Source organism: Hylobates moloch, unplaced genomic scaffold, assembly GCF_009828535.3.
Source record: "Hylobates moloch isolate HMO894 unplaced genomic scaffold, HMol_V3 SCAFFOLD_14, whole genome shotgun sequence".
In the NCBI taxonomy this organism is placed as follows: Eukaryota; Metazoa; Chordata; class Mammalia; order Primates; family Hylobatidae; genus Hylobates; species Hylobates moloch.
The window spans coordinates 55,394,586-55,416,540 of NW_026652289.1; the positions used below are offsets into that span (position 1 = coordinate 55,394,586).

Here is a 21,955-nt window from a genome sequence, read left to right on the forward strand (position 1 = left end):
GAACATTTCCTCATTCTATAAAGCCAGTGCTATGATCTGAATGACAGTGTTCCCTCCAAAATTCATGCTGAAACTTAATCCTCAGTGTAGCAGTATTAAGAAGTGTGGCCTTTGGGAGGTGATTAGGTCATGAGGGCTCTGTCTCATACATCAGATTAGCACCCCCATAAAAGGGTTTGAGGTTGAAGGGTCCCCCTTTTGCCATGGAAGACACAGTGTTCCTCCCCAATACAGGGTGGAGCAATAAGGCACCATCTTGGAAACAAGGACTTAGACTCTCACAGAGTGTGGTAAACAGGCTCTTACCAGACACCAAACCCGTTGGCACCTTGATCTTAGACTCCCAACCTCCAGAACTGTGAGAAAAAAATTTCCATCCTTTATAAATCACCCAGTCTAAGGTATTTTGTTATAGCAGCACAAATATACCAAGAAAGCCAACATTATCCTAATACCGAAACCAGATAAAGACATTACCAGAAAACTCAGACATCTATATTGTAACAATCCTTAAGAAAATATTAGCAAATGATTGAATAAGTAAGTAAATGGGGAAGGATGGACAATTTTGTGTAGAATACAAAATAGTCTATGTAAATACTTAGCCCACAAGGAGGTAAAGCATAACTCTCCAATCCTTAAATGTAGACAGCGTATAATGACTTTTTTCCAAAGTATAGAGTATGGAAAGGATAAAAAAAAGTAACTTTATGGTGGAGAAGTCTGATAAACACTACCTTAGCTATGTGATCAAGGATGGCACCTACAGCGATAAGTCACGTTGAGAGCATGTGCCCTCAATGTGATGTGATGAGAACAGTATTTTATCTCTGTGGTCTTCCTCTCAAAAACCCACATCCCAGTCTACTCATAAGAAAATATCAGGCAAATTCTAATTGAGCAATATTCTACAAAATACCTCACCAATGCTCCTCAAAACTGATACGTTGATCAAAAACAAGGATAAGTCTGAGAACTGTCACAGCCAAGAGGAATCTAATGAAACACAATGACTAAATATAATAATGGCATCCTAGATAGGATCCTGGAACAGAAAAAGAAAAGCTAATAGTATCTGAATAAAGTTTGAACTTTTGTAAGTAAAAAATGTATCAGTGTTGGTTATTTGTGACAAATTTATCATATTAAGATGTCAAATGTAGGGGGAAATGGTGTAGGATATGTGAGAACTGGCTGTATTATCTTCATAATTTTTCTATAAATCTAATATAATCCTAAGATAAAGTTTCTTAACAATATAGACAGAAAAGCACATTGAACTCAAAAAGAAAAAAGAGGCAATTAGTGGACTAGAAAGTAATTCTAAGGACTTTCCCAGGATATAACACTTAAGGGCAGCAGATGACATGAAAAGCAAAAATCTAAGAGGAGCTAATAGAATAAGTAGCAAGAACAATAATCAAACAGATACATCATAAGATTTTTCTGGACCTAAACAGATACAAGTCTTTAAAGAAACCACTCAAGCTGGACAATATGAAACTGGGGGTTTTATTCATTAAATTAAAAAAAAAAAAACCAAAAGCTTTCAGAGAATAAACTAAGCCATCTAAAATCAAGAAATGAATGAGAAACTGAATTCCTAACATTACGCTAAAAGATGATGAAACTGTATATAAGGGCAAATAATATATTTTTAGACATACAAAGTTTTGAGTATTTACTTCTCACATACTCTGAGAAATTTATCATAAAATATAATCAAGTGAAATAAAGAACAATGAATCCAAGAAAGTAGAAATTATAGCCCAGAGAATATAGATTAGGACAATGTACAGTATATGAGAAACAGGGCAGTGAAAGGATGAAGTTCTTTTTAATTGTTTGGTGAAGGAAAATGGATCATGATGAATCCTGAGTGCTGCTAGAAAAAAAAATGGCTAAATACGTTGAATTTTTAAAGGCAGCCATTTGATAAATAGAAAGAAAAAATCAAGATGGCAGAACTCATAAGGACAGTAAGTATAAAGTGGTCTACAGTTGATAACCCTAAAACAAAAGGACAACAAAAGTTTGAAAATGAAAGAACAGAAAATATATTTCAGTCAATGCTATTATAAAAGCATGGACAGGCACAGGGGCTCACGCCTGTAATCCCAGTACTTAGGGAGGCTGAGGCAGGTGGGTCACTTGAGGTCAGGAGTTGGAGACCAGCCTGATCAACATTATAAAACCCTGTGTCTACTAAAAATACAAAAATTAGCCAGGCATGGTGGTGGGTGCCTGTAATCCTAGCTACTTGGGAGGCTGAGGCAGGAGAATCGCTTGAACCCAGGAGGGAGAGGCTGCAGTGAGCCGAAATTGCACCACTGCACTCCAGCCTGGGTGACAGAATGAGATTCTGTTTCAACAACAACAACAACAAAAAAAAAAAAAAAAAAAAAGGTAGGCATAATACTGTCAATATCAGACAAAACAAAGGTGAAAGCAACAAGAATTAACTAGGACAACACAAATGTTTCCTGCTGATAAAACAAATACCATGTTTTCTTGATCCTTTTCCATATTTTAACATCTCTGCAATCAGGTTATATCTTATAATGCATGGTATCTTAGATTTGATGAAATGGAGTAATTGACCAGGAAGGTAAGTCATAATTCCTAATGCATTAACAACATAGCTTCTGAATATATAAAGCAATAATAGAAATAAAACATTGAACAAATCTCCAATCATGCTTTCTTAGAAGTATATTTTTTTCTTTTTGAGACAGAGTCTCGCTCTGTCACCCAGGCTAGAGTGCAGTGGCACAATCTTGGCTCACTGCAAACTCCACCTCCCAGGTTCAAGTGATTCCCCTGCCTCAGCCTCTCCATCAGCTGGGACTACAGAAACGTGCTACCACACCTGGCTAATTTTTGTATTTTTATAGAGATGAAGTTTCACCATGTTGCCCAGGCTGGTCTCAAACTCCCGAGCTCAAGCGATCCGCCCACTTTGGCCTCCCAAAGTGCTAGGATCACAGGTGTGAGCCACTGTTGTCTGGCCTCTTAGAAACATATTTTCTTAGAAACTGACAGATAAGGTAGACAAAAATTAGGTAAGGGTTTAATGAATTTTAAGAATACAAGTTTAATCCAATAGATATTTACAAACTATAATATGCAGCAAACTTAACACCCATAGAACTGTCACCAAAAAAACTGACCATGCATGAGATCGTAAAAAGATCTTAAATTCCAATGAATGGGAAATGTGGGATCATCTGACAAAGTAAGAGAATTATAGGCTTGAGAGGCAAGAAGGTTTCAAATATTGACATACAGAGAAGGGAGAGGAAGTAGACTAGGGAAACCTCATAGGATTTGCCAGCAGTCTCCGCTTAACTGAAGTTGGTGCTTATGAATTTGGTATGTAGTCTCCCTGGTGGTGAGAGAATAACATACTTCAAAATGAAATTATTCAAAGCTACTCTAATACCTGAAATGTCCATGAGCATGGTTGATGAATAGCTAGGAGACTGGTTAGGGCCAAAATGCAATGTGAACATAAACTCACAAAAATAGCCAAGGCTACATGTTTTGAGTATTCAAACAATTTCACTGCAAGGGAATAAAGTGCATGTGAATAATCTCACAGACATTGGAGTTTCTCCTCTAAGGAACCAAGTCTCAAAGGAAGAGAAGTACTAATCTGATAGGAACATACTGGGGAGTTTTAAATATGTGTATGTTCTGATAAGCAGCCCTTGCAGTGAACTGCTGATTTCAACAAATGACTTATGTAAACAATTGGAGGAAGTTATAAAATAAAATGAACACAAAATACTCCTCCCATTCTTGCGTGCAAGAGAGATGTTTTAATTTTAAGGAAGTCATCTGACTTTTTTCTGACATCAAAAGCACTCATTAAAAAAGGTGTGACAGATGTTAATGACGCACCTACCACAGCAGTGGGCCCAGAAAAAAAGATAGCCTTCTCTCCTTTCATCCTAAACCAAATCCTGTCTCCTCAGTATGATTCCCACATGCCAGAGGAAAGGAGGAAGACAAAAAGCAGAAAGGTATTTCTGCTCATTACCCATTTAGTCCAATAAAAAAGAAAAACTGACTTTCAATGAGCTCAGTGATTTACATTACATCTAATCATAACCAATTTTCTAGGATGTAGTTGACAGAGAAATAGTATTAGCATTTTTTAAGATGCAGAAGTCCAAATTCAAGCAGTTTTTATTTCCTGAGATTATTTTAAAAAGTAGTCCCTAATTGAGATTTTTAACAAAACTACTCTATAATAAACTACAACTACTCAAATTTGTAAAAGAGTGTAAAATGAAGAGGAACTCTAAAATTAGGAAAAAATCATCACCAAACCAAAATCTAGCCAAAAAATCTCTTACATTTATTTTATCATTTGGGGTCTACAATGCTCAGATACATGCTATATAAGGGGAAACTCAGGCAATAATTCTGGTGGTAAATAAAGGTTTTTATGAGAAATACTCATACAGCTAAAATATTAAAACAATATTACAGCAGTTATGAGGCAGTAGTAACATTTAAAATGTTAATACTAAAGAAAAACATTTATCTAAATGCATATCAAATTATATTATACTTTTTATTTCTGGTAGTCTCTTAAGCATGCATCAATTGGGAGATATTCTCATTGCCAACAACACTATAACCTAAAATGAAAAACACACAGACGCAGCATGGAAACTATATGAAAGCTCATCTATAAGCAGCCAGATTGTCAGTGATATCTTTCAGACTCAAATGATATTTTGCCAACTATGACATTATTGTATAATTTAGCATCTTTTAAATATAACTACCAATTAAAAGATATTCAGACATACTATCTTCCTTCTGGTGTTTTAGCACTGCATAATAGATTCTTTCTTTATAACAAAATAATAGCATCAAATTCAAATTCAAGCTTGCTCTTTGATAATTCTAAATTCAACTTTGTGTCCAGAAAGGTCATCTGCAGGACTTTTATTTAACACCAAAAATTATCATTGAGGCACTAAATTATTATGTGGACCTCAGAAATTCTGGTCTTAAAGTCCACGACCTTTGGCAAAAATCAAATTAATGTTCAACATCAAACAAATTATTCATACTTTAATTATATGTCTACCTCTTCAAAGTTATCTAAAAACATAGCATTCATTATAGCACAACTCAAAATTAATGGAGACAAACCTCCTTAAGCTAAGTAGAACAAAGATCATATCCTTAGATTTATACAGAAAATCCCTCTACTTTTAATTAGTGTAAAACTCTAATGTTTTCTTCTCTCTTATCCTAAACATCCAATAAATCATAAATCTTTTGCCATGTTCTTTTGTAGAAACATCTATCCAACATGTAATAAATATGTACCATGTATAAGCCTGATACTGTCTGGATGTTTGTCCCCTCCAAATCTCATGTTGAAATTTGATCTTCAATTTGGAGGTTCAGCCTAGTGGGGAGTGTCTGTGTCATGGGGACAGAACCCTCATGAATGGCCTGATGTCTTTCTTGCACTAAGTAGGTTCTTATTCGATTAGTTTCCTTGAGAACTGGTTGTTTAAAAGAGCCTGGAACCTCCTCCTCTCTCACCATGTGACATGCCTGCTCCCACTTTGCCTTCTGCCATGATTAAAAATCTTCCTGAAGCCCTCATTGGAAGCAGATGATGGTGCCATGCTTCTTGTACAGCCTACAGAACCAGGAGCCAAATAAATCGCTTTTCTTTACAAATCACCCATCCTTAGGTATTCTTTTATAGCAATGCAAATGAACTAATATAAAGCCATTAGGGAATAAAAAGAAAGCCTCTCTCTCTCCATTGCCATAAACTAGTCCAGGGCCTTAAACATCACATCTGATTTGGTATAAAATCCTCCTAAATGGTAGGACAGATTCCATATTTTCCTCTCTAAAGCCACTCAACACATCTCTAATAAATTAATCCTCTTAAAGTGCTACATAACTGAAAATTGCTGGAGTCCTCCAACTGCTCAACAAATCCCAACCCTTTGACTTGGTATTAAATAATCTGGTCTAGGCACACCTTCCCAGATGTATATTCCTGTACTCATACTTCTCTCAACACTGGTAAACTGAGATGCTTGCTATTCTCCAAATGCACTTTGAGCCTTCTTGCATATACACCTCTTCCCATCTTCACGTAACCTGACCAATCTATAATCCCATCCATCCTTCTAGGCTTGGCTCACACACCACGTTCTTCAATCAGCCTCCCTTGCCTGTCAAACTTGGCAGAAGTTATTTCTTCCAATTTAGAATTAGAGTAGCACTTTGGCATTCAGCAGAGCTTGCATTATAATTATTTAGATTCATAATCCAAAATCTTTACCCTGGCACTGTGTAGAATCTTTCAGATTCAATAAATTGGCAACAATTGGGGTGACCATGGAATATGTTGTCCACAATCAGATACTACTAAAAGTGAAAGGAGACACTTTTTGGTAATTATGCTGGGGGATTGTCTTAGGCACACCAGATGTATGGTCATCCTAGCAAAATGATACATCTGACCAACCTTGTCAGTAAGTACACTTATTTATACTGACTTAAAAGACTGAACTTGAAATTAACATAAGCGGAAAAAAGAACATAAATTTTTGTCTTCAAAACATTAAACTTGCTAAAGTGGTACAGTGAATTTTGAAATTGAAAACCAAGATATCAGTCCTGACTCTGATGCCAACTAGTTATTTTATGGCAAGTCACTTAACTGAGTTTCCAGCTCAGCTAAATTAAATACTCAGATCTCTAAGGTCTATTCTAGCTAGACTCTATAATTTTACAATTATCTCCCCTAATAGCCTATATAATAGGGTCTCTGCTAGATAACTGTGAATCTCTATTTACACGGCACATGTACTCAATAAAGTACTTGGTTAACAAAGCAAATTAGTTTTTAAAATTTTAATAAACTATACTTAACCACCTCAGCATTTATATATGATTCATCTTCTAGGAAAAAAATGCTATATTAACTAACATTTGCAGACAGTTGCCAAATACTTTTAAACTATTTTTTCTCCTAGAGCATTTTGTTTCAAGAAATAAAAACTCAAAAAGTTTATAACCACTTTGAACAAAGTAGAAATCATTAGGTATAGATTTAAATATTCCAAGTTTAATTTCTAATTGATGTTTTTATTTGGCTTTCCAAAAATTTCAAATGTATTATTTTTGCCTTCCTTCTCATCTTCAGGTTTTTCCAATCTCATTCCTCAGCTATAACCATCATTAATAGATTTCTGTTTAGACTTGCAAAACTTTCTTACACATACAAGGACATAGACATTTATATTTTTCCTTCTCTTTTCCACAAATGAAATCAGAGTATACATACTTTTCTGCAACTTGTTTTTATTAATAATATAAATTGGATATTTTTCCATACATCTTATTCTTATTAACAGCTTCCTAGTATTCCACTCTATTCTGTATTTAACTAGTCCCTTATTGGCTGGATCAATTAGGTTACTTAGAGATTTATGCTAGTCTAACATATGAATATTTAAATACTTAGTAACTATATCTTTAAGATAAATTATTATAAATAGGATTGTTTGATGAAAGGGTGTGTGAATTTTAAATTATTCTTAAACTGCATCTCAAAAAAATTTACAATGTTTCAAGAACTCAAAAATATGTTTCCTCATACTCTAGTCTGACAAGTATAGATCAGTTTAAAAAAAATAAAAAAGATAAACCTATGATATAAGGACTACCATGTCCATAAGATATTGTTTTCAAAAGTCACAGAAAAATATGATTTCACTTCTGCAAATAAAAAGTTTATACATGAATATGTGTATATGTATGTGTAAGTGTAAAACACACACGCACAGGCTCCTTCTAACCCTCGGGTCTCAACTTAAATATCACCACTTCAGAAAGGCCCTCTCTGTCTAACCTATTTAAAATAACTCCCACTCTACCCCAATAATTCTTTATCATAGTAGTATTTTTATTTACTTTAAGTAGACAATAAAAGGTATAATTATTCATTTACTTGCTTATTGTCTGTCTCTACTAACAGACAATAAGCACTATGAGGGCAGAGAATCATGTCTGCTTGTTAGCTGTTTCATCTTTACCACTTAGCACAATGAATACAGAATTGAATATGCCACATAGAATTTTGCTCAACAAATTATTTACTGAACGCACAAATACATAGAATGTTTGTTAACGAGGGTTATCTCTAGAAAGTAGGATTAAGGGAAGGGTTAAAAAGTAAATTTACTTTTATTTCAGTCAATTATGTATTCTTATTCTTGACAATGAACATGTGTTACATTTGCTTTAAAATATTTTGGTGCAAGTTTAGTTTTAACCAGATCATTACAGATGCCTTACAATCTGGTCATATAAAGAAGATTTTCTAATTTTGCAAATTTAAATGATCTAACTGAATATTATGGGGATTTTTGTTGTCTATTTTGAAAAAACCTTCAAACTTTGCTTCATAAAGTTAAGCTTTTATCTTCACTTTTAATCTCCTTTAATGCTGACTATTGAATTCTCATCGGTGCTCTGCCTTTGTATGTCTTTTCCAATTACTATTACCCTAAAGTTACAGGGTACTTACAATTTACAAAATGCTTTACATATATAATTCCATTTGCCCCTCAAAGGTGTGCTGTGCAGAGATGACTGTTTAGAGTTATAGGTAAGAAAACTGATGCACAGAGAGGTTAATCACCTCATTCACAGTGGGACTGGGACATTAATCCAATATGTCAGACTTTTAGCACAAGGTTTGTTTCATTATACAAGTTATGACAGGTTACACAAAATGATTAACTGGAAATGCCTCAATCTGTCTGCAAACAACATATCTATTTCAATACCTATACAGAAAAAGCATTCTGAAGCACATTTTACATTAAATGCACATGTTTGTAAAACAACTGCATTTAACAGAGTATTTGAAGTGATATGGGACCTAAGAGATCATTAAATTTAATTCCTTTATTTTATAGAAAATAAAAAATCACAGAATTACAATATGTAATCCAGTCATTAACAGCAGACATGAACTAGAACCCAAGCAGTGACAGCAGATATATATTCAGTCTTTAGAAAGTTCCTAGACATGAAATTCATGATTAAGAAGTCAAATTACACAAGTTACCTTGAATAAAACTCTCCCTAAAGTTATAATTACCGTTATAAAAAAGCAAAATAACTGATTAGAACTTATCCTTTAATTAACATCAACACCAACTACTGTACATCCTAGTGCTTTGAAATTAAAATATTCCACTAATGAGTAACAATTTCCTGCTATCTAGCCAACTGTTAATCATGCCAGGCCATTAGTCACTTATTCCAGAACTTCTATTATTCAGTGCTAACCTCAGATACTATTTGGAATTTTTTTACAAACATTTCTGTCAAAAAAGGGTGGGGGATGCTCAGTGTGTATTCTTATCTACTATGGCCATAATATCCCAGCAGTCATTTAAGGAGCTGGTAAAGTGTAAGTTTCCTTTACTAAAAACAAGTTGATGTTACTCCCTTTTCATCAATCCTTCTTCCTTTACTAGAACTAAAATTTGCCAATTATCAGACGTGGTATGAAAAGACAGAAAAAGAAAGTGTATTTCTGTGTTTTCACATTCCAGTCTCACATGATAATTTTGCAATCTATTTTTAAATTCAACTGACAGGAAGAAAGGCCAATAAAAAGTTAATGGACAAAAGATACAGACATTTTACCTTAATTCCTACTACTCTTAATGGACCAGTAATAATTTAAATAATAATAACAATGTACCTGCCAATGCTTTTTTTGAAAATGTAATTTAATAATTATAAAAAACAAAGGATTTTAGCATAACATGACAGGCAATGTTAATCTGAAATGGCAGCAAATAAAAATAATGCTGTTTTATGTTCAGTTAAGTATTTTTAAAAGATACAAGATCTTCTAAAATCAAGAGCTGCTGTTATCGAAAATGCATAAAAGTAAAGTTAAATATTAAAAGTTGTATTTTAAATGTTTTGATTAAGAAAGCATGTTGGGAACAAAAGTCAAATTCTACTTCACAATTTGCTCAGAAATTCTGTTTTCCAGTGATATGCAAAAATGTTTTATATATTTTAACTATAATTATTAAGTTTCATTTAATGTTTAAAGCTGATAATTAACCTAATAGTCATGTTAAGTATACCACAGGCCTACTATGGACGCTCCAATGCAGCTTCTTGCAGCCAAGCACTAGCCAGCTGGCTGATGGCCAGTATACACAGCCACACACTTCAGGTGGGAATCAGAAAACTCTCCCTACAGAAATGAAACTATCAAAGATGCACAGTCAAATAGTTTCAACATTATTTTTAAAGAAGGTTTTGAAGATAAGCACCATCACAAAAGATTGATTTCGTTTTTCAATAACAGAAGAATACAACTCAGAGAAGAGCAAAGATAGACTACAGTGGATCCTTCAACAACCCAGTTTTGAACTGCATGGTTCCACTTACATGGTGATTTTTATTTTCAAACAAACGCAACAGAAAATACAGTATTTGTGGGATGCAAAACCCGACTATACAGGCAGCCTAGTTTTCATGTACTCAGGTCTTACAGAGGTGACTACAGAACTTGAATATGCACAGATCTGGGCATACGTGCGGGTCCTGGAACCAATCTCCAGTGTATACCAAGGAGTAACTGTAATTCTAAACATATGACAAATATTCCACTTCGATATAAAATTCAATGGGTAACATGTCATTTCTGCCTAATAATGAAGTTTATTCTTGCATGGGGAGGGTGGTGGTCTTGCTCTGTTGCCCGGGCTAGAGTGCAGTGGTGCAATCACAGCTCACTGAAGCCTCGACCTCTTGGGCTCAAGCAATCCTCCCACCTCAGCCTCTTTAGTACCTGGGACCAAAGGTGTGTGCCACCACACTTGGTCAATTTTTTTTTTTTTTTTAACTTTTTGTGAGGAGGGGGTCTCACTATGTTGCCCGGGCTAGTCTTGAAGTTTTGGGCTCAAGTAATCCTCCTGCCTAAGCTCCCAAAATTCTGGGATTACAGGGGTGAGCCACCGCACCCAGCCTAAATTTTGTATTTTTAAATGAACATTACTTTTTAATAGTTGGCTAACGTGTGATTAGGTTTGTATCCTTTCTTCACTCTTAGTAAAAATGTAAATTGTTACACCATTTACTAAAACCATTTTGACAATTACATAAATTACTGACTCAAACCATTAATTGTTCTTTAAGGAATTTTTCCTAAGGAAAGAATCAGAGATTTGGACAAAGACTACTAACATGAGCATTAGTAATTAAAAAGGAAAAACAGACAGGGATAAAGAACAGAAGAATAGGAAATGACTTAAATGTCCCAAAATAGAGGAAGTAGTTAAAATAATTATAGTACAACCTTATGATGGAAAAGTTTTTTGGCCATTAAAAACCATGCCTTTGAACCCCTGTAATGATATCAGGAAGATCTCAGGATATAATAACAAGTAGAAAAACAAGATACAAAACAATATATACTAAATAATCTGAATTTAATTTTAAAAAGTATATATACACATTTAGACATTTCCATACCAAAATGTTAACACTGGTTATCTTTGGGCAGTGACATTTTTCTCAGTGTTCTAAAATAATCATGTATTACTTTTATATAATTAGTAAAGTCTTTTTTTTAATACTAAACTCACCTTTTAATCAGTGTAAAATTTAGAAAAGCCACCAGATACAACATTGATGACTTTCTGCCAAAAACATGACAGACAGAAGTTAAGAGTCTACAAACAATTCCTTTCACAGGAGAATTTGGTTGTCTTGCAAGAAGTAAATACAGCAAATTCCGACAGACCTCACTGATATGTCTTGATTTGGTAGGAGAAAGGCAGACGCTTGGGCAGCCTGAAGGAGAAATGATGAAAACTGGCCCACCTTGAGCCTCTTTCCATTTGTGTTCATTAGCATTGCGAATTTCCAACAGTAGAATATAATGTTTATATATAGCAGTCCCAAGATCTGTTGGGACTGTGGGGCATCCTTTTTGTTAGTTTGTTTGCTTTTTAGTAGACCCATTAATACATCTTAAAGGGCACAGTTTGGGAAACACTGATGTAAGGATACTCAAGGGAAGATGGACTAGATCTGAGATTCGCAAACTGGCCCACAGGCCAAATCCAGTGCACTTCCTGCTTTAGTATATAAAGTTTTTTTTTTTTTTTTTTTATTATTATACTTTAGGTTTTAGGGTACATGTGCACAATGTGCAGGTTTGTTACATATGTATCCATGTGCCATGTTGATTTCCTGCACCCATTAGCTCGTCATTTAGCATTAGGTATATCTCCTAATGCTGTCCCCGCCCCCCCCACCCCCCACCCCACAACAGTCCCCGGAATGTGATGTTCCCCTTCCTGTGTCCATGAGTTCTCATTGTTCAATTCCCACCTATGAGTGAGAACATGCGGTGTTTGGTTTTTTGTCCTTGCGATAGTTTACTGAGAATGATGTTTTCCAGTTTCATCCATGTCCCTACAAAGGACACGAACTCGTCATTTTTTATGGCTGCATAGTATTCCATGGTGTATATGTGCCACATTTTCTTAATCCAGTCTATTGTTGTTGGACATTTGGGTTGGTTCCAAGTCTTTGCTATTGTGAATAGTGCCGCAATAAACATACGTGTGCATGTGTCTTTATAGCAGCATGCAACCTACTCATCTGACAAAGGGCTAATATCCAGAATCTACAATGAACTCAAACAAATTGACAAGAAAAAAACAAACAACCCCATCAAAAAGTGGGCAAAGGACATGAACAGACACTTCTCAAAAGAAGACATTTATGCAGCCAGAAAACACATGAAGAAATGCTCATCATCACTGGCCATCAGAGAAATGCAAATCAAAACCACAGTGAGATACCATCTCACACCAGTTAGAATGGCCATCATTAAAAAATCAGGAAACAACAGGTGCTGGAGAGGATGTGGAGAAATAGGAACACTTTTACACTGTTGGTGGGACTGTAAACTAGTTCAACCATTGTGGAAGTCAGTGTGGCGATTCCTCAGGGATCTCGAACTAGAAATACCATTTGACCCAGCCATCCCATTACTGGGTATATACCCAAAGGAGTATAAATCATGCTGCTATAAAGTATATAAAGTTTTATTGGAACACAGCCACACACATTTGTTACAGATTGTCTGTATTCTGTCTGTGGTGGTTTTCACACTTATAATAGCAGAGGTGAGCAGTGTAAACAGAGACCAAATGTCAGGTAAAGCCTAAAGTATCTATTCTTTGGCCCTTAACAGAAAGTTTGCCAACCACTGTACTACATGATACATATCTTTCAGCCCTGATAGTTTGTGATTCTAAGTTATTTCTCATCAGTGGATGTCTGTTTCACTTAAAATTTTTTAAATAAAAAAGGCGGGGGGAGTGGGAGGAAAAAAAGACAAACAGGGAGCAGGAGGATGAAGAATATAAGGAAAAGAGAAGAAAGTCAGACTTGGTGTATGAATAATGAGGAGGAAATGCGCCCTAGTCACTCCAAAAAGGAACCGTTAAAGGGAGAACTACAAACTACAGATAGTTTACTAACATATCTCTGTGATCACTATCTGAGCTGAACTAGAAAAATAATGGAGTGAATTACTGAAAAAGGAAATAAATATTTTGTGATAGTTCTTATCTTCATGAGTCTTGTTTAAAAATAATATTGAATATATCTGTGCACCTTTGACACACAGTATTGTTGTGTGCTATAAGACTCTTACAATAGTTTATTTTCAATTCTACCCTACACATCAGACTACATATACCATTCTGTCACACTTTTAAATTTTATGTTATCAACTATTTCTGTGTTAGACCAGAGTCAGCATATTAGGACCTGCTACCTGTTTTTGTAAACAAAGTTTCACGGGAGCAGCCAAGGTTGTTCGATCTATATGGTGGCTTTTGCGCTACAACGGTAGAGTTAATTAGCTGTGACAGAGACTGACCCATTAAGCCTGAAATATTTACTATCTGGCCCTTTACAGAAAATTTTGTTGCATGTTACCCTATTGCTGCCTGCCCTATTCTCCTCACCTCCCCATCATTGGCACCCATTTGCTTTTAAAATTCACTTCATCTTGAATCATGTAAGACAAATATATACTGGAAGGTGAAAAAACAAAAGAAAAAAAAAGAAAAAATTTTGGGTTTGTTAACAATTACTCTAAGCAATTAATAATAATAATAATAATTTTGAGACGGAGTCTTGCTCTGTCGCCCAGGCTGGAATGCAGTGGCGCAATCTCAGCTCACTGCAAGCTCCGCCTCCTGGGTTCACGCCATTCTCCTGCCTCAGCCTCTCCGAGTAGCTGGGACTACAGGCGCCCGCCACCATGCCCAGCTAATTTTTTTGTATTTTTAGTAGAGACGGGGTTTCACCATGGTCTTGATCTCCTGACCTCGTGATCTGCCCGCCTCGGCCTCCCAAAGTGCTGGGATTACATGCGTGAGCCACCACGCCCGGCCTAAAAATATATTTTTATATTTACTTTAAAAAAGAAAACACTCTAGCCCACTTTGTTTTTCTCCTTTCACATTTCTTGTAGCATGGGTATGTCGGCAACAAATTCTCAGTTTCTGTTCTGAAAAGGTCTTTATTTCACTTTAATTTTTGAAAGATTTTTGCTGGGTATAGTTTTGGTTGCCTTTTTTTTTAAAGACTTAAAAAGTTGCTCTGTGCTCACTTGGGCAGCACATACACTAATACTAAAATTGGAACAATACACTGAAGATTAGCATGGCCCCTTAATTATTTTTTTTAAACTAAAAACTATTGCTCAGTGTCTTCTAGCTCACATTTTCTTTTTTTCTGGCAAAAAGTCTGCTGCAATTATTATCTTTGTTCCTCTGTATGTAATGTGTCTTTTTTCTTTTTAAATTTCCAATTGCCTTCAAGATTTTTTCATGTTTGATTTCCAGAAGTTTGCCTATGATGTATACAGGCATATTTTCTTTTTATTATTATCATCATCATCACGGTATTTAGTTTGCTTGGGGGTTGTCTGAGCTTCTTTTTGGTTGTGTGGTTTGATCTCATTCATTTTTTAAAATTCTTGGCCATTATCTATTCAAACATTTGTTTCTCCCTGTCTTTGTTCTGTTTTCCTTGTGAGACTCCCATTTACTTATAATTTACTTATGTTACAGCCTCTGATATTGTCCCATCTTAGATGCTCTGTTCAATGAATGATGTTCCATTGTATAGATGTATCACACTTTGTTTATCCATTCAGATACTGAAAGATATTTTGGTTGCTTCCAAGTTTTGGCAATAATGAGTAAAATTCTTATAAACATTTGTGTGTAAGTTTTGTGTGAACATAAATTTTCAACTCATCTGGGTAAACATCAAGGAGTACAATTGCTAAATCTTATGATAAAAATGCTTAATTTTGTAAGAAACTGCCAAACTGTCTTCGAAAATGGCTGTAACATTTTGCATTCCCAGCAACAATGAGTAAGAGTTCCTGTTGCTCTACATCCTTGTGAGAGTTTGGTGGTGGTGTCAGTATTTTGGATTTTAACTATCCTAATAAGTGTGTAGAGCAGTTTTAGGTTCACTGCAACATTGAGCATAAGGTACCAAAATTTCCTCTGCCCTACACATGCATAGTTTCCCCCATTATCAACATCCCCCACTAAAGTGGTACATTTACTACAATTGAATAACCTGTATTGAAACATCATTATCACCCAAAGTCCATAGTTTATATTAGTGTTCACTCTTAATGTTGCAAATTCTATGGGCTTGGACAAATTTATGACATGTATCCTCAATTATAGTATCATACAGAGTAGTTTCACTGCAATAAACATCTGTGTTCTGCTTATTCATCACCCTCTCCTCCCAAACCCGGCAACTGCAATAAACATCTGTGTTCTGCTTATTGATCGCCCTCTCCTCCCAAACTCTGGCAACCACTAATCTTTTTACTAACTCCATAGTTTTGCCTTTTCTAGAATGTCATGTAGTTGGAATCATATGGTTTTTAGCCCTTTCAAATTGGCTTCTTTCACTTGGTAATTTGCATTTATAATTCCTCAAGTGCATTATGGTTTGACAGCTCATTTATTTTTTCTTTTTCTTTTCTTTCTTTTTTTCTTTTGAGACAGAGTCTCACTCTGTCACCCAGGCTGGAGTGCAGTGGTGCAACCTTGGCTCACTGCAACCTCCGTCTCCCAGGTTCAAGTGATTCGCATGCCTCAGCCTCCTGAGTAGCTAGGATTACAGGCATGCACCACTACACCCAGCTAATCTTTGTATTTTTAGTAGATATGGGCTTTTGCCAAGTTGGCCAAGCTGGTCTCGAACTCCTGCCCTCAAGTGATCTGGCCACCTCCACCTCCCAAAGTGCTGGGATTACAGGCGTGAGCCACAGCACCTGGCCTGGTAGCTCATTTCTTTCTGGTAATGAATAATATTCCACTGTCTAGATGTACAACGGTTTATTTATTCTTTCACATACTGAAGGACATCTTGGTAATTAGGAATAAAGATGCTACAAACACATTTGCGTGGTTTTGTGTGGACATAACTTTTCAACTCATTCAGGTAAATATGAAGAAGTGCAATTGCTGGATCAGACGTTAAGAGTCTGTGTTGTTTTTAAGTTCTTGGTTTGACTCATCTTGTAGTCTGTAGGAGTATACCTCAAGTAATTTTAAAAATAAAGGTATATATGAAACCCTGTCTCTACTAAAAATACAAAAGTTAGCCAGGCATGGTGGCACGCACCTGTAATCCCAGCTACTCGGGAGGCTGAGGCAGGAGAATTGCTTGAACCCGGGAGGCGGAGGCTGCAGTGAGCTGAGATTGTGCCACTGTACTACAGCCTGGGTGACAAGAGTGAAACTCCATCTCAAAAAAAAAAATTAATTAATTAATTTAAAAAAAGGTATATAAAGAATGAAATGTGAATGGTATATTTTCTAAGAATATTTTTCTATTACATAGAAGTCACAAAGGCTGAAATTAGTTCTATTGATTAGTTTCTTAATAGATGGGCTTATTAAAGTCTATTAATTTTTGCTTGAATGCTGAACATGGTATGCTGAACAGCAGTAAGTATTATTTACACCTGAAAAATGGTATGCTTATTTTTCTGTCATGCCATTAGTGTGAAAGAGTTTAGTTAATCTAGTCAGGAATTGAGCTTGGAATGGATTTTATTGTTATAGTTACCTTACGTATACTATAGGTTTCAAATTCCTCTACTGGGAGACTACCATTGTCCTGTGCTTAGGAGCCAGAGAGTTTCTCTCTCTTTTTTTTTTCCTTTCCTATGAGTTTTCAACCACTCCAGCATAACAATACCACAGGATATCCCTCTGTGCTCTTGACCTTTCCCAAACAGTAGAAAGCTCATGGTTGGGGCAGCTAGGATTCTCCATTGTTCTGGTCCAGCCTCAGTCTTAGGTAGGCCCTCTGGCTCTTCTTCCTGTGGCAGTCAAAATCTGCCTTGTATTTGTATTGGTCTTAGGTGGAAGTTTCCTACTCTTCCCCTAGTAGTAAAAGACCTCTCCTTGGTATCAGTGTAGAATCCTGAGGCCCAAAATGATTTCTGCGCCTCTTTCAGAAGTAAAGGGTTTTCTCTTCTACCTTTTCCCCAGCATCAGTGAGTCTCTGACTGCATCCTGGGGACAGGAGGGTTCCTCCTCTAAGCAGCACAGGGGTGTGACTTCTAATCTCCCTTCAAAAACGTATGAAATCAGAAGGTTTTCTGCCCCTCCCTCACTGGTTTGAGGCTTAAAGGGGAAGGGTCTGAGTAAATGGGAAGGCCTTTGTCTTGTCTCCCAGGCACAAAGGCCTCTCTGCATCACTCTCTCTCTGCAGCTGCAGATCATCGCTTCCTTCATCCCTACACCACAGAGATGGCTTTCTGAAGTCTCCTGCTTTTGCCTCCTCTTAATTGGGGGTACTCTGTGGAGCCCCAAGGAAAAGTGTTTGCAAGAAAGTGTAAACTCCTGTTCTGTCCGAGGCCCCCAGACATTCCAAATTAGGCCATAGTTGGCCTTGTAGTTACAGGCCTTTTAGTTAAAACTCTAGGAGTTTTCCTCTTACTCACTTTTACAGTAGCCGTCTCTTTCTCTTGTGTTCTGACAAAAGTGAAAAAATGCATACGATCTATGCCTTTGAGGGGGTTGCATGGGGAAGGTTGTCCTTTTTGGAATTTAGGTTATTTGGTTGCTGATATGGTTTGGCTGTGTCCCCACCCAAACCTCACCTTGAATTGTAGCTCCCATAATTCCCACGTGTTGTGGAAGGGACCTAGCAGGAGATAATTAAATCATGGGGGTGGTTCTCCCCATACTGTTCTTGTGGTAGTGAGTAAATCTCACAATATGATGATTTCATAAGGGGCTTCCCCTTTTACTTGACTCCCATTCTCTCTTGCCTGCCACCATGTAACACGTGCCTTTTGCCTTCTGCCATGATTGTGAGGCCTCCCCAGCCATGTGGAACTGTGAGTCCATTAAACCTCTTTTTCTTTATAAATTACCCAGTCTCAGATATGTCTTTATCAGCAGTGTGAAAATGGACTAATACATTTGCTTTGCATGCTCAGCTCTCTGCTGGGCTCAAGAGAACTTGTAACGTCATAGATTACTAAGCTCTTTCTTGTGGTGAGGGGGGATTTTCTTTATGCACCTCTTTATATCCTAAACAGAAGTGGAAATCTCCTTCCACTTTGATCTGCCTTCCTTTTCTATTTTTGTAAAGATGTCACCATTCTTCTAGTGATATGGTTTGGATGTGTCCCCACCCAATTCTTATCTTGAATTGTAACTCCCACAATTCCTATTCCACCTCCCAGTGTAATCACCCAGTGGGAGGTAATTGAATTATAGGGGTGGGTCTTTCCTGTGCTGTTCTCGTGATAGTGAATGAGTCTCATGAGATCTGATGGCTTGGAAAATGGGAGTTTCCCTGCACAAGCTCTCTCTTTGCCTGCTGCCATCCATATAAGATGTGACTTGCTCCTCCTTGCCTTCTGCCATGATTGTGAGACCTCCCCAGCCATGTGGAACTGTAAGTCCCATTAAATCTCTTTCTTTTGTAAATTGCTCTGTTTCAGGCATGTCTTTATCAGCAGCATGAAAACGGACTAATACACCTAGTTACCCAGAACTTGGGTAAACCTTGGAAGTATCTCTGATTTCTCTATAACAATGTTTAATGTTCAATCAGTTGATAAAGTCTCAATCAGATAAATCACTAACACCTCTGATATAGTTTGGATATTTGTCCCTGCCCAAATCTCATGTGAAAAGGTAATCCCCAACGTTGGAGGTGGAACCAGGTGGGAGGTGTTTGGGTCATGGGGGAAGATCCCTCATGGCTTGGTGCTGTCCTTGAGATAGTGAGTTCTCACAAGATCTGGTTGTTTTAAAGTGTGTGGCACCCCCCACCTCACTCTCTTGATCCTGGGTCCTGCCATGTGAGATGCCTGCTCCCTCCTTGCCTTCCACCATGATTGGAAGCTTCCTGAGGCCTCCCCATAAGCCAAGCAGATACCAGCACCATGCTTCCTGTACAGCCTGCAGAACTGTGAGCCAATTAAACTTCTTTTCTTTATAAATTACCTAGCCTCAGGTATTTCTTTATAGCAATGCAAGAACCGACTAACACAATCTCCTTGGTAGGATCCTTTTCCACCGATTTCTCTAGTATAAGTACTTATCATCTCACAATGGCCTATCATAACAATTTTCCTTCAACCAGCTTGCACTCTGTCTTCCTCTAAACCTGACTTTACCATCATACTCATTACACACGGCATTGTTTTTATTATTTATAATCATGCACTCTGATCCTATTCTGCGGTTAAAGGCTACCTTACTACAGGAACAGGTCTTCTATTTTATTTCCATACTGATCCAGGTCTTCCTTTGAATTAACATCTAGAAATCTTATAATTCAAGGCCTATTACAAAGGGGACATCTTACATGAAAAAATTCCCTGATCACACAGAATTCCTGTCTTCTGAACTGTATGCTGCTTTATTTATGCATCTGGACTGGTATTCAAGTTTTATACATCTCTTACATCCCTTATTATATTGTAAACTCTAAAAAAGCAGAGCTCAGATCTAGTAAGTTACTGTATTCCTTCTTTTAGCTTTCCTGTATAAATATTTATCTTGCAAATTAAAACAGCAAAACAGAAAACACAATTAATAACATGACACTTACTCTCCTTCTTATAATCTATGCATCTTTAATGCATGCCCAATAACATCACTAAAAAATTTCATTAGCTCATAAAACACTATTCTCAAAAAGAGAGAAACAAATACACTATGACTACAATTTTTACACTATCCAAATATTTTCAGAGGAAAGCCCAATTAGGATTAGTTTAGGAACTTCCTGACACACTTAACCATTTCTACTGTTAGATCTGTAACAGTAATCTCAAACACAAATATACTGAAGTGCCTTTGCTTAGTTCCATGTAAATAAATATACCCAATAGCCATGAGGTTTACTAAGAAAAGTCACTGCCACAAGTAAAAAGAAATAAGCCTATCTACCTCACTAATTTTGCTAGTGCCTTATTTGGTAATTGTACTCAGGCATTTCACCAAGATGGAAAAATGGCATGCTTCTACTAAAATCATTTCCAGTAAACAGGGGAGGGTATATACAAACCTAAGAAGAAAAAAAGCACTTCTAATATTTTATGCTTTTCTGTAACAGCACTCTCAAGTATATTTTTCAAAAAATAGCACATAAAAATCCTACATATATGCCATGTTAGTGGAAAGCTACAGTAGGTGCCATCTTTGCCAGTTAGCTTCCCTGGCCAAACTACAATCATCAGAGAAATTCTTCCTGGAGGCACACCAATATCTGATTGTATTTGACTTGAATAAAAGATCAGATGTCTAAAATGGCATCTTTTTCATGTATTTTTGAGAAACGCTCAAAATGCAAAATGTTTTAGTTGCTAAAACAAATGAATAATGCACCCAACAGGTACCCTTATCAATTTAACACAGAACTGTTATCCAATAATTCAACTTCTAGTAATTTAGTATAAGAAAATAATCACATAAAAAGTTCAATATATCATTGTTTATAATAGGAAAAAACAAGTGACAATGTAAATGTTAACCAATATAAAATGTTATATAAAACAGTGTATCTATATATATTATTTAATAAGAAACAATATTGATGCAGATCAACTGTTGACATAGAAAGATGTACAGAGCATGCTGCTGCAACAAAACAGGAAATTATAAAACCATACACAGTATACCCAGGTGGTAGGATTTGGAGTGTGTACCAGTTATCAATTTACTGCCTCTCAGCTCCAAATTCTGATTTCATTGCCTATGCTGCAAAAACAGAGCCACGTTCTTTATATACTTTTCCTTTGCCAGCTGGCATATGTATTAAACTTTATCAATAGATGGCAATGGAGATACAGTACAGAAGAAAGGAGTTTCCTTCCTGGTTCTAGTGTACTACCCTGGCAGGCTCCTATAGCCAGCAGCTTCCCCTTACACCTGATCCACTGGGTGGTTTTGTAGCAGAATGCCTCCAGTGAGATACCTCTCTGTAAGCAGCTTTCCCTAACCCTCAAGAAAGGAGATTTTGAGGAAGTTTAGAGAGCAAAACACCACATCAACTTCTCTGCCATCCAGTAAACCATGGTTACACCCTCTCCAACAGGGTCTGGATCTCAACCGTAAAAAGACAGGCCTCTTCCTGAGGGCTCTATCTCAGACCTAGGGGTTGTAGTTGCTCCTGATAGTTGCCATTCTTATATTGTCTAGAGTTCTCTTTACTTCTTACTAGTCAAACCTTTGTTACTCCAATCCCAATATCAATGTTAATTCCTTATATTAAACCTCTGCTCAAATTACAGTGTGGGTTCCCTAATTTGAGATAC

General features: G+C 36.5%; 1 protein-coding gene across 8 annotated transcripts in view; it reads right to left on the minus strand.

The window, feature by feature from the left end:
* Positions 1–21,955, minus strand: part of NEO1 (neogenin 1) — a 267,305-nt gene that overhangs the window by 97,187 nt on the left and 148,163 nt on the right. The window lies entirely within an intron of this gene.